Below are 19509 nucleotides of genomic sequence, written 5' to 3'. Positions count from 1 at the left end.
ACTTTACCAGCACCAGAACAGCCCCAGACAATCACATTACCTCCACCATGCTTCAGATGGCATCAGGCACTCTTGCATAATTTTTTCACTTGTTTTGCATCTCACAAATGTTCTACTGTGTGATCCAAACACCTCAAACTTCAATTTGTCCATAACACTTTTTACAATCTTCCTCAGACCAATATCGGTGTTCTTTTGCCCATATTAATATTTTTCTTTTATTGGCCAGTCTCAGATGTGGCTTTTTATTTGCAATTCTGCCTAGAAGGCAAGCATCCCCAAGTCGCCTCTTCAATGTAGACTTTGACACTGGTGTTTTGCAGGTACCATTTAATGAAGCTTCCAGTTGAGGACCTGTGAGACATCTATTTCTCAAACTAGAGACTTGATACTCTAATGTACTTGTCTTCTTGCTCAGTTGTGCATTCTCTGAAGGGAGTAGTACACACCATTGTAGGAAGTGTTCAGTTTCTTGGCAATATCTCGCATGGAATAACCATCATTTTGGAGAGCAAGAATAGACTGTTGAGTTTTGCATGAAAGTTCTCATTTTCTGGCCATTTGAGAGTATAATTGAACCCACAAATGTTATGCTCCAGATACTCAACTAGCTCAAAGGAAGGTCAGTTTTATAGCTTATCTAACGAGCAAAACCATTTTCAGCTGTGCTAACAAAATTGCACAATAGTTTTCTAATAATCTATTAGTCTTGTACCTTGATTAGCAAACACAATGTACAGATGGAGCCGGCGTTGTCTTTGCAGGGGATGGTGGCAGAATCGCCATCCGCCATCTCCCGCCAGCCGCCATCTGCTCTGCGAAAGGGGACGCGCGCATCCCCTTCCGCCGGCGCTTCCCCCGGGTCCCCGCCGGCTTGCCAGCGGTCACCCGGGGTCCCCACCGCCTCCCCGCTCCCCCCCACCACCTCCCCTAACTCTGTCCATCTCCCTGAAGCGGAGATGGACAGGGTTCCCGTCGCCCCGCCGCCCGGAAACTGAGACGCACACGCGTCTCAGTCAGATGGATGCCGGGCTGCTGGCGGATCGCCAGTGGAGACAGTCTGGTGATTTGCCAGCAAGAGGGAGCCCGGCTCCATCTGTACCATTGGAACACTGGAGTGATGGTTGCTGGAAATGTGCCTCTATACACCTATGTAGATATTCCTTTAAAAAACAGACATTTGCAGCTAGAATAGTCATTTACCACATTAGAAATGTATAGAGTGTATATCTGATTACTTTTATATTATTTTAATTGAAAATTTGGACATTTTTATGTGACCACAAACTTTTGAATGGTAGTGTGTGTGAGTGTGTGTATATATAACTAAAACCTTGACAGCAGCAGTTCATACATATATCATTAATGCACAGAGCATTGGCATAACTATCAGCAGTGCAGCTGGTGCATTGCATTTGCATCGGGGTTCACCAAAATGGAAGGACCCGCAGTCGCCAGCATTGCAGAGGCACAATGACTTATTGTATACTGTTGCCAGTGATGAGCCCATAATCGGTGCTCTGGACTGTATAGTGCAAATAATAATTCAGCACATATTTGTGTCTCAGATTGTATGGAAGGAGGGGTCATTCTTCACTTTACCCCCATTCTTGAGCACATCTGCCAACAGACTTACTGGTGTTGTTGACGGTGATGCATATCTAGGACCCACCCGGAAGATGAACCCCTCTTCATCACAGACTTAGTTGTACTTCTGCTGAATATTATGCGAGCTGCCCAGACATGTTGAAAGGAGGGGCCAATCTTTAAGCTCCACCCCAGACCCATTAGTTTGTATCATGTGGATGGCCCAACCAGAGGGGGGAGGAGCAGCCACTCTTTCAGCTCCTTCCCCTTCCTGTTTAAAAAATTGTTACATAATATAGTATATTTATTATTATTTATTACCAGTTTATTTATACTGTATAGCACATACATATTCTGCAGCGCTATACAGAGAATATTTGAGCATTCACATCAGTCCCTGCCCCAGTGGAGCTTTCAATCTATGTTCCCTACCACATGTACACGCACACATAGACATTCTAGGGTTAATTTTGTTGGGAGCCAATTTACCTACGAGTATATTTTTGGATTGTCGGAGGAAACTAGTGTACCCGGAGGAAACCCATGCAAGTACAGGGAGAATATATAAACTTAGCACAGTTAGAACCATGGTGGGAATAGAACCCATGATGTCAGTGCTGTGAGGCAGTAAAGCTAACCAATACACCATCCGTACTGCCCATATGATAGTTTATTATGGCAGTTCTATAAAAGATCGTATAATCATATAAGAACTTTGAGGAGGACATGGTGTGCTGTAAATTCAACCTATAGTATATTTAATCAGTATCAAGAACTCCATTTAAGAACCCGGTTGTTGACTTAATTACTGTAGTTTTAAATTATGATTGAATTGCTGCACATTATACTTAAGTCAGTATATGTTCTTTACTCCCTATAACATTCATTCCCTATAAAATGATTTTCTACAACATTGTAAATTTTATGTATTGTTAGTCAATGGTCAAAATATAAGGTTTCAAGTCTGTCAACTTTGACTTCATAAGAAATGGGGAATATGGTATCCACTTGCAGAATATAACTTTTTGGTGAAAGTAAAACTAATACAATTGGTTTTAATGGGTGGAGAAGGCAGGGATTCAATTGTCAAAATCAAAACACAGCATTGCTAGCTGATCTTTTGGCAGATGCATACCATATAAGGAGTTCAAAAACACCATGAGATTATTCTATATTTTGGCAATCTTCATACACTTTCAAAATCTGTGTTGTAAGGATGCTTTAGCTCACCTGGATTTCAAGAAATTAACAGTTTATTTTGAATCTAAAATTTTCCTCTAAGCTAGACATACAGTAAATATGCTCTATTTCTTTTTATAGGTACCTTCTGTAGATCAGCGTAAATAATTCAAAGTATTTCTATACATTTTAAATAATGAGTATAAAGATTCTTAGGAATTAAATGTTTCCAGGTATTCCAGGTATTTAATGTTTCTTGCTAATAAACATGCACTTCAATACTAAATATATTTTAAAACAAATATTTATACTTTGACTTCAGATAATGTCGTCTAAGGTATCTGAGAGGGGCCAATTTACATTTTGTTGCATAAGTAACATTGTATAATGACATGATTAAATATAATGTCCATACAAATATTAAGAGGTTAAAATGTGTTCCAAATCTGTAGTAAGGTGATAATGACTGAATTATCATTCTACCACAAACCTAGAAATGTTAAATTCTAGGATTAGGTTTACCTACAAGGCTTGTGTACATTGTTGCTACTAAAGTCCTTTTGAGATTTCAATATATTTTACAATCAAAATGGAATTATTTGTCTTTCAAGAAAACAATTTGTGTGACAGTAATAGAGGAGCACTTCTAGGCATATGTAGTAGAGTGGCAAGGATTACATACTGAATGAACTCCAATTCTATAGTGGAATTGACAAAAAGTCTTGGTTCAAAATGTCATGTTGTAATATAACAAAAAATATTGTTTGTGTATAAAAGCCAAAATATGACATTTTTTTTTTTTTTAAGTCAAAATATGTTGGAAACCTGTTCCTCTCTCATCTCTGCTTGCCTTCAATATAGAGTGGCCGATTCTTGTGGAGCAGACCAGCCCTACCAACACAGGGGGACCACACTTCCAAACCCATCCCATAAGCAGTAACATATATTTCTGGGCTTAATAGCCCCGTGTAAGGCCACATGATAATGGCGTATAACATCTGAGAGCCAGTTTACCTGGACATACCCCTGGCTTCTCCAATGGCATTCTGGAGTCAGCAATCCCTCCTAGTGCTGACCCATCTATGCCTCTCTCAACTACACAACACATTTCTTGGTAAGCTGCTCAATCAGAGGTGTGTCACTCAGGTGCCAAAACGGAGTGGTAATTCTGGCTCTCAGACGTTATACGCCATTATCATGTGGCCTTACACTGGGCTATTAAGCCCAGACATATATGTTACTGCTTATGGTATGAGTTTGGAAGTGTGGTCCCCCTGTGTTGGTATGGCTGGTCTGCTCCAGGTTAGCACACCCTAACACTTTATTAACACTTATGTTTTCCCTATCACATTGTACTTATTTTAATCACACCTTCACTTCCCTACATAGCACTTATGTGCTTCTTATTAACCCCTACTAATTTTCATTTGTGTGCTGCCCTGGAGTACTCAGCCTGTGCCCAATATGTTAGGGGCCCACACCCCAGACCCAAACCCAGTATTAGGGAGCCCCAGTGCCACAGAGACGCCTTGACATATGGCCTGGGGGCTTAGCCCTATATCTGCACATATATGCAACCAAAATCTCTGGATTATCTGATTATAATGTAGATATTTCTCACTCAGTGTGCAATTGGGATACAAAATGTTTTTTTTCCTACATCTCTATGTATGTAGGCCTCATTAGTGTCAACATGAAAGTATTGTGTGAAAAGAGCAATGTACAGTATATAACAGGCAATCTGTTGCAGCAATTATAAGGGAAAAGAAAAATCTTTTCAGAGTTAGTTTGTATGAAATACAATATATTCTAATATTTTTCAACAACACATAATTTAAGTGGTCATATACAGTATTTTAGAGTGTGAATAAATTGAAGGTGATACCAAGGGTGCTGCTGCTATGATGAGGCGAGAGTAGCCTGTAAATGCAACATTTGGCACTTTGTTGGGTTACATCAGCAAGAAAGGGCATTTAGAGCACACACAAATGTATGTTGCAAGTGCAATATATTATGCTGATATGGAATACATGTGTCAGTGTGACAGCCATTATGTTGACACTGTGTCATTAAATAACCTTAAACATGCTGCAATAGCATAAGACATGTAGAAACATAGCTCTGATTAGTGGGTCAAGTATTTTTATTCTGCGTTCAAGCAGCAGACACATCTACCATCAGAGAAGCAAAGAGGCCACTACTGAAGGAGATAAAAGGACAATACGTTTATTGGGCATATGCAGTAGAGATTAGAACAGTGTAAATCTGTTCATTTGTAGTTAACTCTAAGTATTGTAAGTTGAGATATTTGTTTCAAAATTAAATATCATTATAAGCAGATACATATACTATACCAATGGCGAGGATGTTGGTGGTCATAAGAGTGACGCTGGCATCCCAATAAGATGGATGCCAGCAGGGGCGCCATAGTCATCCTAACACTGTCACCCTACACCTGTAACTCTCCCTTATAGCGATCTAATGCTATACCTCCCCCTGCAGCCTGACCTAACCCTCCCCTGCTAATGCCTAACCCTAAACCCCATACCACACTGACTAAACTTATGCCCCTGCACCAGAGATAACCCTAATCCCTTTTCTGTGCCTAAACTTAACCCCCTCTCCTCAGCATCAGTATAGTGCAGGGGTCCTCAAACTATTTGGGAATGGGTAAAAACCGGACCAGGACAACACCCCCGGACCGCGGAACCAGACACCAAAATCTGCAGTCTGGAGCTTGTAGCGTCCAGTGTGGGGGGTGTCCTGTCCGGGGGTGTCCTGTCTGGGAGGCTGCCTGTGACACCTGTCACCAGGGAGTGGAGGAGGGGGAGAATAAAGCCTCTCTGTATGGTCCGGGCATGTAGCAAAAACCAGAGGGTCCAGACCATACGGGAAGGCTGTAATCTCCCCTTCCCCATGTCCCTTATGATACCTATCACAGGAACCCCCTGGACAAGACACCCCCCGGACTGGACAAACCCTGGACCGGACACTACAAGCCCCGGACTGCAGATTTTGATGTCCGGTCCGGGGTTTCGTCCAGGTCCGGTTTTTACATAGTCCCAAACTATTTTGCTCCGAGACCCCATCAGACAATAAAAATGACAGGACCCCAGCAAGTTACTGCAGAAGGTCATCACATGTGTAGGCAGCAGATGGCACATGCATGGCAGCATTGTGGAGGCACAAAATGATGGGAGGAGTCTAAAATAACAGACAATGCAACAGATTTTTAAGATTCCTTGAATCCCTAACTGAAATTGGAAAAGTCATCAGCCTGATGGTCAGCAACATGGAGTCGCGACCCCATACTGAGAAGGTCAGGACCCACTTTGGGGTCAGGACCCACAGTTTGAGAACCGCTGGTATAGTGAATGCTGGCATCCTGACCGCATCCCATCTGCATGTGTGTGAGTCTTGATGATGGTGTAAATGTACAATTTTGATGACCCAGTTGTCCATTTATTTAGAATTGAAGGCACACTTAACAGCTTGGCTAAAACAACATTCAGCACTGATGAAGCAAGCATTGCGAAATGGCCGTTTGACCTTTGAACTCACCATCACAAGCAGCGTTCACAGTCTCGCTGCAGAAGGCATGTACTAAACCACAGTACTAGGCGTTGGCTCAATTTCATTCTGCCCGGTGGACAGCGTATTTGCCTCCTCATCGATGCACGCACACATGCCGGACATACAACCAGTGTAACTATACACTGAAAAGGTACATTTCCCTGCACTGTTGCCTCCCTATCCCTCTGTGACACTGCGCAGCGAGATCCTGGTAAGCAACACTGCCCCCACATCTTTGTCTCTTCAACTTGTGATCTCCCACTGTTATCAGCAACAAGTGGGAAACAGCAGCGCACTGCTGATTATAAGGAGCACCCGGCTATTTCTTTCTGGGCACCTGCACTGGTATGCACTCATCCCGATACTTGGGTTTAATGCCTTGCACTGGCTAAACACCAACAGGGCTTCACCCCTCTAGTTCAGAAAAGCAGTAATACTTTCCTTTCTACCCTGATATGCAGGGTACAGGGAACCCGCTCACTTGTATCTTCCCGAGTCACACAGATACGAATACAAGAAGCAGCAGTTCCAGACCTGGAGAGGGGTATTTCTCACAACTGTTTACCCTTCTCTTCAAATAATTATCTCATATTCTATGTATTCGGGAGGCACAGCAATTACCGCATATCATACCTATAAGCCAACGAAGGGTATTCTGTCTTGACATAACCCATTGATACAGTGGTGTAAGTTCGTCCAAGTTGCCCGGAGGCAAGATGTGTACCCCCCCCCCACATACACACACAAGACCTTATATAAAGTATATACTATATATACTGTATGTCTGTTATGAAATATAACAGACATATATACAGTATGTATATACCTGTAGTATATCTATATATAGACGAGAGAGAAAGAGAGAACACATATTTTAGAACTCAGAAGTGATATCAATGGTTTCAATTAATGGATTTAAAATTGCAGGGGAGGAGAGGTGCCCCCTTGGGAGCTGGAGCCCGGCGGCAGATGACTCCATTGCCTCCCAGAGTTCTGCCTCTGCATTGATAGAAATCATGGCATTATTGAATATACCTATATTCACATATGTGTTAAGAACTACTGCGGACTGCTAATTATCCTTACTAGGACCAATATATGTTATTTTTTTTCAGTTAATTACCTTGTTTAGGACAATCACCTTTTTTCTGAATACCCAGTTTGGTTGTATATTACATTTCAAATATCTCATTAACTGTGTACAGAAATATACCACTTTCTCAATATATGTTGTCTGCCACTATACCGTAGTGACATTGGTTCTGCTCATAGTATTTAAGTGTGATTTGCTCTCCTATAATATACGATTAGTCCACAGCAATAAGAGTGCTTCTGTAAATCATTTATTATGTTAACAATGGATAATTACGCTGCTGTTGTCACTTTATATTCTGCAATATAAGAGAAGTCATTTGACCCTAGTACATTCAGTGAGAGTTAACAAGCATTTCATTTATTCCAATTTTTTTGCCATTTTTTTGCCATTTAATGTGCAAATTGTGGGCAATTGACTCTGTTTAAATTAACACACAGGCTTAATACCTGCATCATTCACAGAGTTGAATCTATCTTTCTTTCAAACAACTGTGGTCTATCTACATACCGTAATTATAATGGTTAATTAACGGTGTATTTAATATAGGTTGAATTTATTCCTTTATTTCAGTTATATACTAAGAAATACTATTGTTGCAATTACATTCATTTACTGCTATACCAGTGTCTTTATCATCAATGTACTGCACCAATTAATTGGTAATGCCATTGAATTTATCCTGAGAAATTCTCAGAATTAACTCACACATCATAAGAAATGTGTGCAGAGTAAGGACACTTTTTCAAAGCGTCAACCACTACATTTGTGTTTGTCCATTTTATGCTTTCATACTTTATAAGTAAAAGTTAAGTTTAAGAATTTTTGATTTAAGCTGTGCCCCCCCAAAAAGTACTTTTCTTGTGTCTTAATACTTGTCTAATTTTTACTCTCAAGGGAGCACCTTTACCAGCTATTAGTAATAATTAAGCATCCTTTCATAAAGAATTGTGGCATCCATATACTGTATGTACAGTACAGTACATGTATAATTCTGCCTCAATAGTGTAATTGACTAGTGCACCGGTACAGTCCCACTACCCCTTTCCTTCAATCTACTGACATGCAATCTGATCTTGGTTTGCACTTAAGGCCCCCATACACTAGGGCGACTTGTCCTTAGGACAAGTCGCCCCCGACTTCCCCCTGAGCTTCCCCGGCTGCTCCCCGGGGGAGCTTGATTAGATTGGCACTTGATGTGCCCTTTTCTACATGTGATAAATTGTCTCGATTTATCACATGTTAAAACCCGGGGAGCAGGGGGGGGGCTACAGAGCAGGGCTGCTGGTGGGAGCAGGGGGGGCTGGGGACGCTGCGGGGGACACAGGCGGCATAGAGCCGGGCAGAGGGAGACGGGAGCTGTCAGTGCTAGAAAAAAAAGCCTATACAATGAATGGGCAGCCTGTGATTGGCTGAGCGCTCTCTCAGCCAATTGCTGACTGGCTGAGAGAGCGCTCAGCCAATCACAGGCCGCCCATTCATTATATGGGCTTTTTTTTTTTATTCAGTTACTGACAGCTCCCGGCTCCCCCTGCCTGGCTCTATGCCGCCTGTGTCCCCCGCAGCATCCCCAGCCCCCCCCTGCTCCCTCCACCGCCGCGCCGCCCCACTAGGTCCCAAGTCGGGTGGTCGGACGTGCAGCAGGTCCGACCACCCGACGCAGATCCGATGCGCACGGGACCGCGCATTGGATCTGAGGGGACATCAAAACTAGCCGATTTTGGTCCGATTTCGGCCAGATCCGACTGATCTGGCCGAAATCTGACCAAAATCGGCTAGTGTATGGGGGCCTTTACAGTACAGCAATTGAATCATTATTACATTTTCCAACATGACAAAGACTAAAAACATCTTATAACTGTACTTTGTTTGTTATTCTTAGCTCTATTTTTTTATTATCTTTAAGTCCTATATGAACTACTTGTGTACCCAATTAGATGCATACTTACTGACACTCTTGGAGGCAGATGTAGAAGATGGAGTGTACGGTGCCATAAACTGCATTAATGTGGTCCCACCCATTATGCCACTGAAAATGACCCCCCCGGTCCACCTGCTTGACTGGGTAAGTCGTAGGTAACTATGAGTTGGGTCTACTCCCTTGGAAGTAACTGTGAGTTGGGTCTACTCCCTTGGAAGCTCTTGTGAGCAGCCTAAGTTCTTTTGACATTTTCTAAGAGTAGGCAAGTAATGTATAATTGAATGTGAATGATTGTGTAGCTCAGGCTTTCCCAACCACGGTCCTCAGGGCACACCAACAGTGCAGGTTTTAGTGATATCCAGGCTTCAGCACAGATGGTTTAATCAGAATCTCTCAGATACTAATTAAGTCACCTGTGCTCAAGCCTGGATATCTACAAAACCTGCACTGTTGGTGTGCCTTGAGGACCGTGGTTGGGAAAGCCTGGTGTAGCTAGTCTGTTTTCTTTTTACTGGATGGTTTTTATTGGGGAAGCCTGTGCTACTTATTCAAGACACAGTGGGCCTGGTTCTGTCTTAGATGGAATTAAGTGGAAATGCAGATGTTTTGTAGATACCGGCAAACTGTGCATATGCTGTAAATACTCACACATGCAAACACTCAGTGTAGACTGCAATGGCCAGATGGAGTGGCGTCAGCAGATGCATCTGACTCAAGCCCAATGTAAATGTGCTTTGATTTTATTCTGTATAATGTGATATTTTAGCATGGAATAAATGACAGACAAATGGCATCTGAGTGAATAATATTGTGGTAAATGTTCCCTATTTTAAGTCTAATGAATGCTATCTAATGTTAATGTTATCTATTGCTGCTGCTTGTGACCAGAAATTCCTATATCGTACAAAATAGTACAGTACAGTATGTCTTGTTTTATATATGTAAAATCATTTTTTATAATGAGCTTACAGAATACTGAAGTATATTTTCATATATATATATATATATATATATATATATATATATATATATATATATATATATATATATTATCCAAAGATGCAGCATATACACAACATCACTGTTACAATTTCCAGCATTACAGTATATTTGGTGCCTGCATAAATATTACTTAAAATTAGGTTGGATATATTTATTTTCTGAATATACCTACTGTGCATGGGTGAAATTATGCTGTTGTACATGTTTACATGGGTGAAAATATACAAATCTTTCTAATGATGACATTTCTCAGTTTTCGTTTCCAGTTCACTCATCTTGTAATTCTCTGGATATTTTCTTCAGTCATCTGGTAATAAGAATTAGGCACAATATTATCGATCATTTAAGAATAAGAAACTGACTTTTATTTGCAGGCACCTGGATGAAGACAGGGTGGGCAGGTGACGTCGTGTAATGTCAGCCACCTGCCCTTGGCAGGCATTGGCCCACCCCAATACTCAATGGAACCCATAAAACACTGGGCGTTCCCATGGCCCAGTGCTGCCACTACCTTGCTGCAAATGGCCTGGTGATTGAGTAATTTGCCATGGCTGTTAGCAGTCTAGGTTTGCACATGTGCAAAAATGCACAGGCGCAAAACCCAGCCATTGGGGCAGGGGCTAAATTTGGATCAGATCCAGAATCGGACCCAAAATGCTGATTCTATGGGTTTCCCAAATTATTTTAAATCTCTTCTCAGAACTACTATTAACAGGTAGTCAGTCTGTTAAATTTTTCATATTTGTCAAAAAAAAAATGTACTGAAAGAAATTTTAGAAATGTGTGAGGCGGCATGCTTTTTCTTGCTACAGTATTTAAACATACCTTAAGGTTTTTGGATTTAAATTACACACATTTCTCTGCATTTGAAAAAAGTTTGTCTTTGGGAAGAGTAAACATGTAATTTTGAATGACAATAAAAATAAAATAAAACAACATTGGAAGAGTAAAAATTGTGGGCATCAAAGATGGGGTTTATAAGTTCACATGAGTACTGAGCACACAGTTATTATTTTGACTGATCCTATTATTTTATAGTCTCAGTGTAAATTGACACCTTTATTGACACATACATTACTATTACTATTATACCCATAACTATTGTAATCACAATAAAAAAGCTCTAATTGGAAAACCAATGTAAGAGAAAATAAAAGTGTTTCTGAAATATTATAATTTAAAAAAAGTGAATGCTTTTATTATATTTGAAGATGACGTTCAATCATATATTTGCATAATTTTACATTTGTTGCTATGTACTCACAGCCTAATGCAGATTTTGTGGAAATTGGGAATAGGCTAATCAGCACTGTGAGCTACTACTGTCCCCATTATTTTCATCATGTTTGACTCTTTTGTACTCCAAAAAGTGTACTTTATGAGAGAGATCTTTTGATTGCTCTGTATACAGAAGTGTACTCAGTATGCCATGCACCGCAATATGCCTGTCATCAATGACTTGGCTGTTCCCATGCATTTTTGCTAAAGTTGGGCTTTTTTTTTTAAACGTTTATTATTTTCCCAAAAGAACCTTACAATTTAGCATTTTATATGGAGATACACAGGACTGTCTTAACGCATGGGCTTGAAGGGCAGTTTTATATATATATATATATATATATATATATATATATATATATACATATATATATATATATGAATATATATATATATATATATATATCAACACACCCACAGTAGAGTCTTCAGCGCCCTCTAGATGTAATGTCCATACAATATGTAAAATAGTAAACATAAACTCCAGGTAGTTCTTATGAAGAAAGATTTTCTTTTATTTTTCCAAAATTGTGATCAATGGCCAACGCGTTTTGCCTACATGAGAGGCTTCATCAGGGGTTTATGATCTTAAGTTTTGAAATTTTGAAATGATACCCATCAGGGTCAGGTTGATAATATTCAATATAGATGTCCGGATAAACCCGAATTAATCTGGTAAAAAAATAAATAAATAAGAGTGAGCAGCGCTGAATTACAATGTGAAAAGATTTATTACACACAATAATAAAAACAATAATATGACATTAAAATGAACCATATGGTATAAAAGAATACTGAATGGACCCAATATAGTCACCGATACTGGATGGTGTTTGAAACCTGCTCTTATCCTGGGGGGTATGGGATAGTCCTTATTTGCCACTTGGTGGTATCCTGAAGATGTTAATTGTGGACTACAACCGATGGCATGGATGAAATTAGCCTAATCGGGAGTCCCACTGCTGCGAGTGGTCAGGTGTCCAACGATGTTTTTGTGGCTTGGGACATCCAAGATGGTCGGTGTCCGATCAGAAGATTGGGCAGGTAGGACAGTCTTTTGAAAAAGAATTGAGAGTCCTTGAAGCAAAGAGAGTCCAGACAGTGTAGATCACCAACGCGTTTCGCAGTACTACTGACTGCTTTGTCACCTTGACAAACACCATCCAGTATCGGTGACTATATGGGGTCCATTCAGTATTCTTTTATACCATATGGTTCATTTTAATGTCATATTATTGTTTTTATTATTGTGTGTAATAAATCTTTTCACATTGTAATTCAGCGCTGCTCACTCTTATTTTTTTTTTTTCTCATTTGGGAGCTGACTACTTCCTTAAGCAGCCGCTGTTCTGATTAAACAACTCCGGGCAGGCGCTCCATACCAACCTTGTTTGGTTCTCTTTCCGGATTAATCTGGTGTCTATACGCCTAATTGGGACCTGTTTTTAAACTATAATATAATAACTTATTATATATGTGATTTCCTAGAGTAGTATTTGTCTAGCAGATTATGGAGTTCCTTTGAAGATTTGTTTGAGGCAAAATCGGCAAAAAAGTTTTTTCCCCAATAGTATAAGTTTTGCAGATAATTTCCTTTCTATGGCACTTGCTGGCTGGATCCTCTAGAGCACACATCTCCCCATAGAAAGGAAATTATCTGCAAAACTTATACTATTGAGGAAAAAAACTTTGGTACTCTTTACCTAGAACGGCGCCCATCGCGACCATCGCATGCACTAAAAAACGGGTGCGATGCGATGCCCGCGATGGCCGCGATTTCCCATAGGGATCAATGTTAAAAGTGAGATTGGACGCGATTTTAGTGTTCAATGCCTCAATGCCCGCAATTTTTCCATAGGAAACAATGTTAAATTGGCCACAGAGCCCAAATAGTCACCCTAAAGTCTGAAATGGCCCCCACAATTGTTAATGCCACCCCACGATCAACGTCAACCCGAAGCGTGGCGAGCGCAGCGGTACGCGTCCTCCGACCTTTTCATACCCCCACTATCCACGTCGGCGTGGAGTTGAGAATAGAATAGTGTGGCGAGCGCAGCGAGCCACCGAGCCCGAAGCGTGGCGAGCGCAGCGAGCCCCGCGAGGGGACGCGGATACCTTCACAGGTAAACGCGTCCCTTCGCAGGCTTCACAGGTATCCGCGTCCCCACGCGGGGCTCGCTGCGCTCGCCACGCTTCGGGCTCGGTGGCTTGCTGCGCTCGCCACACTATTCTATTCTCAACTCCACGCCGACGTGGATAGTGGGGGTATGAAAAGGTCGGAGGACGCGTACCGCCGCCCCTCACGGGCTCGCTGCGCTCGCCACGCTTCGGGTTCACGTTGATTGTGGGGTGGCGTTAAAAATTGTGGGGGCCATTTAAGACTTCAGGGGGACTATTAGGGCTCTGTGGCACATTTAACATTGTTTCCTATGTAAAAATCGCGGGCATTGAGGCATTTAACACTAAAATCGCGTCCAATCTCACTTTTAACATTGATCCCTATGGGAAAATCGCGGGCATCGCGTCGCACCCGTTTTTTATGTGCATGCGATGGCCGCGATGCCAGCGATTTTTTACCCCCGACGTCCGCGATGCCAATCGCGGGCGCCATTCTAGGTAAAGAGTACCAATACTTTTTGCCGATTTTGCCTCAAACAAATCTTAATAGGAACTCCATAATCTGCCAGACAAATACTATTCAAGAAAATCACATATATAATAAGTTATTATATTATAGTTAATAAAAAAAAAACAGGTCCCAATCAGGCGAATAGACACCAGATTAATCCGGGTTTATCCGGACATCTATATTGAATATTATCAACCTGACCCTGATGGGTATCATTTCAAAATTTCAAAACTTAAGATCATAAACCCCTGATGAAGCCTCTCATGTAGGCGAAACGCGTTGGGTTTGATCACAATTTTTGAAAAATAAAATCTTTCTTCATAAGAACTACCTGGAGTTTATGTTTACTATTTTACATATTGTATGGACATTACATCTAGAGGACGCTGAAGACACTACTGTGGGTGTGTTTAAGTATCTTTCAGTTCCAACTAGTAGGGGGCTGAGTGTCAACAGTGACCAATATATGTTTTAAAGTGAAAGCGCAATTTTAGAGATTTTGTGTTGTATGTGTGTATATATATATATATATATATATATATATATATATATATATATATATATATATATATATATATATATATATATATATATATATATATATATATAGAGGACCAGGGGGGGGGAAGCAGCACTCCAGGCGTCTTGGTAATAAAACACACTTTTAGGCCATCCTTACGGACAACGTTTCATTGCTTTTTAATAAGCAATTTCTTCAGGTCATGGCATGACCTGAAGAAATTGCTTATTAAAAAGCAATGAAACGTTGTCCGTAAGGATGGCCTAAAAGTGTGTTTTATTACCAAGACGCCTGGAGTGCTGCTTTCCCCCCCCTGGTCCTCTATTTCTACTATTGGAGCTGGCACCCGGCGCAGCAACATTTGATACAGGGAGAGCCGGATCCCCCCTACAAAATTATATATATATATATATATATATATATATGCAGGGCTGGACTGGCCATCTGGTACTTCTGGCAAATGCCAGGTGGGCCAATTTCTTCTTTTAAGTTGAGGCTCCGCCTACTAATTGGCGCACAGAGCGTGCTGCTAGACTCGCGGCGGGTCCGGCGGCTCTCTGTGCACAGCTGAGGTCCAGGAGAGAGGGTGGCATCACACGCCACCATTCCCCTCTCTCCTGCAAGCCAGGAGAGGCAGCGCATGCATGTGCAGTGCATGTGTGCACGTGCATAAGCTTGCCCGGCGCATGCACGTGCGCAACAAAGGCCACGTGCATGAACAAATGCCAGGGCCGATATGGCCCAGTCCGTTGATGTGTGTGTGTGTGTATATATATATATATATATATATATGACATTTTTCTGTGTGGTTGTGTAGGTAGGGGCCCCACTGCAATGCTTTGATCGGGGGCCCATAATGTTGTTAAGATGCACAGTTGCACACAGCATATTAGGCATACCACATCTCATTTTAATCAGAAGAGTCTGCTTGTTTATCTCATTTATGTAGCAATGCAAATAAAATGGATTTTCAGAGAAAAATGCACAAAAAGACACTCAAAATTACTATAAGGGTATTTAAACTTGACTGCAGCAGCAATTCCAGAGGCCACATCTTTAGTATTCAGAATGAATTTGAAACAAATCTGAAATGGTAGGAAACATATTATCTGTAGCCATTCTTTTATCGATATGACTACAAATAAACAGTGAATAGCACAAGCAGGAATAGTGAATAACAATGCATTTTATTGATACCCTTGTGTGAAATGTGATGTTCTGTCTAAAAAACTGGCAAGAAGAAGCTGTAATAACAACAGGTTAAAGTAATTTCAAGTTATTTACTGTCATTATGGTTAAGTTAACAATTTGAAAATGTAAGTTTCGATAATAAGGATTTGACATGATCAGTTTTAAGTAGCATTGGAACATGAATGTGAAAATAGGAGACAGCCAGGAGGTAAAATAAGTTACTTTAGTGAAATGCTTTTGGTAATAATAATTATAGATGTGGTACTGGATGATTATTACACAGATACAGTATGTTCACCAAACATATAGGTGTACAGTGGGAAAATAATGCAGAAAATATTATAGGTGTAGAGGGAAAGATTTTCTTGAGGAACAGATTTAAAAATGTTGTTTGCATACTGTAGATGCAAATAGAGCCAGAGTCTAAGCATTTTGATGCCCTAGGCAAGATTGTGGTGCTCCATAGCCGAAAATTCCCCCATCACGCTTGGTGTTTATGCATGGACACCTTTACAGAACGTCCTTTGCATAGCAGCTTGGGGTACTAAAACTCTTCATGTCTTGAGAATCCTGTATGGCAGGCATGTCCAAACTATGGCCCTCCAGCTGTTGTGAAACTACAAGTCCCATCATGCCTTGCCACAGTTTTGCTATTAGGGAATGCTAAAACTATGGCAAGGCATGCTGGGATGTGTAATTTCACAACAGTTGGAGGGCCACAGTTTGGTAATGGCTGCCATACAGGATTCTCAAGACATGAAGAGTATGGTATAATGATTTGATTCCCACCATGGCCCTAATTGTGTCACATTTGTATATTCTCCCTGTGCTTGAATGGGTTTTCCCCCTTTGGATTCTTCTGACACTCCAAAAAATTACAAGTAGGTAAATTGGTTTACCGAAAAAGATTAACCCTAGCGTGAATGTGTGTGCATGTACTGTAGGTGTGGCAAGCAATATAGGTTTCACGTTCTACTGGGGCAGGGCTTGATGTGAATGACCAAAGTTTCACTATGAAGCACTGTGTCCACCCATGCAGTTGTTTTGCAGCTCCTGAATTGTGACTTGTGATGTCTTGTGTGAGTGACAGGCAGGCAGGCAGAAGGAAGTTAGTATTCTCAAGTGTCATATGTGCGCTCTCTTAACACTTGTGTTAACTCTATATATATTAGAAGGAAGTTAGTGCTGTCCCAACTGTCTCTGCTCCCTTTGTTGCCAGCTGTATCAGCCAGAACAGAGCCATTGGCCACCGGCTGCCTGTTAAGGTCAGGTGCCCTGCAAACTGTCACTGGCCTTTGGGTCATCCTGGTCCCACCACTGCCTGCTGTCTATATGAGATCTGATTACAGACACAGTAGCCAGAGTCCCTGTCCTACATCCAGATGTGGAATGCCCCTAGGTATTTAGCTAGCTAGTCTGGGTACAAAGAACCAAGCTACTGTAGAACTTTGCCACTGCAGCCAGTGGAGTGAAGAGTATGCAGGAGAAGATGCAGGTCATTGGTGCAAAAAGCAGCAGGGAAGTCCATGAAGATAAGCTGTTTTGAGAAAGCACAGTACTGTACTGTGGAGGACTAATTCAGTATAAGTTGCAGTTTTAGAAGGCACATTGCTATTGTGCAAGCACTTTGATATACAGCAAAATGCTCACACATTATTGTCTGCCCCTGTTTGCGCAATCTAGCTGCGAAGCTAGAAGCAGTCGCACGCCAGCCATCTTTTGGGTTGCAGCGGCACATTACTGTGGTTTCCCCATCACATAACGGCCACCACCCATTACTACTTAAACAGCAGTCTTGATGACTAAAAATCACTATCTACAATTTTGAAAAAATGTACGTGATGAAATGACCCAGGGCTTGTATTTGCTACATGATTTCTCGGAGATATGTATAAATTACCACTATGAATGCTCATAAATAAACAAATATAAATTCTACACTGCACAATTACAAAAACTAAAGAGCTTTTGTGACACTGGGAATTAAAAGTAATAAATAAATTAACAATATTTCATGTATCAGGGAAAGTGATATATTGTACTATATTTAGTAGTCAAACAAGCTGCATTATTCATCTATATGACTCAACAGATTCAAGCATTTCAGATTATTATTAAATGCTCTTCTCTATATTTACCAAGTTAAATATATAAACAATACATTTGAATAATTCTATATAATATGATTATAAAATATGACATATAGCGTGACAGAAAAGAAAATATGACAATATATAATTTTGTTCAACATTGTCTAAATACACCAAATTACTCTAAACTGATGAAATGACATCCATTTAATGCCGTTGAGAAGTATTTTATTCTTTCTTTCTATTTTTTTTTCTTTCATTTTAGAAGTAAATATGGGAAATCTATTTACTGTTGGCTAAATAAAGTGTCTGAAAAACAATAGTAGTAATGAACATTTATTTTACATTAAACTTATCTGAAGATTTATAACAGAAGCAGACAAAAATCTGAAATTGGAATTCTATGAAATACAAAAGTCCAGATGGAGGATCATTGAGTGAAGCACTTATCAGAATAAGCACACCATACATTTGCTTCAAACATGCCAGTAACAAGTTCTGATATAAATGAATGAAGTTTTGCTGGATTGTTTAAGTAGATGAAACATTTTAATATAGAAGTAGCATAATCTAATATATGTATATGATATGCAGTTGGTGGAAAAAATACAGTTAAAGGAAGACAAATTGTGTAATGTTATCATAAAATATGGATTTACTGTTATAATGTAAATATACATTAGATGGTTAGAGAAACCAGATAGATTATATACATATATATTTACTGAAATTAATACAGATATTATATACTTTTTATGGATCTGTAGCATAAATTAAGAATCATTGCACATTTTCAAATGATTTAATATGCAGTTTAGGAATACACTTCCTGTTTGATGGGTAGGACATCTGCAAACCTCACAACTTTAGTAGGAGTTATATCATCTGAAAAGAGGACAGGCCTCAGGTGGAGGTAGCGCAGCCTCAGGCAGCGAGATGGTGCATCACTGTATGACCCACTGGTATAATCATTTAGGGGGCATGCCAAACACTCCTCGAGTAGCCAGATCCCTGGTTCACCTCCCCATTCTGAAGGATTCCATGCATATGCATACAGCATCTTTTCAGTAATCACCAGTTTTGGTCTGCAGAATTAGTACCGCAGTACCATCACAATTGCATTTCTATTGCATTAATGGACTCTTAGTATATAAAAGGTTACTATTCAAATGCCCTGGATAAAAAAATGGGATTAGCAATTATATTTAATAAACAAGTTGATTTTGAGTTAGATAAACAAATAACAGATAAACAAGGGAGATTTCTAATTTTGAGAGACCTTCTAAATGAAAAGAAATTAACTCTGGCCTAAAAATATGCCCCAAAACCGCTCAGACTTCCTTTATTAAAACCTTCCTTCAGAAGCTGGAAAAAATCAGGGAAGAGGCAGTCTTTGTAATGGGAGACTTCAATTTGGCGATCGATCCTAATATGGCTAAATTGGAT

The sequence above is a fragment of the Crinia signifera genome, chromosome 5, assembly GCF_055691185.1.
Source record: "Crinia signifera chromosome 5, ASM5569118v1, whole genome shotgun sequence".
NCBI classification, from domain to species: domain Eukaryota; kingdom Metazoa; phylum Chordata; class Amphibia; order Anura; family Myobatrachidae; genus Crinia; species Crinia signifera.
Note: the sequence above shows the minus strand (reverse complement) of the source record.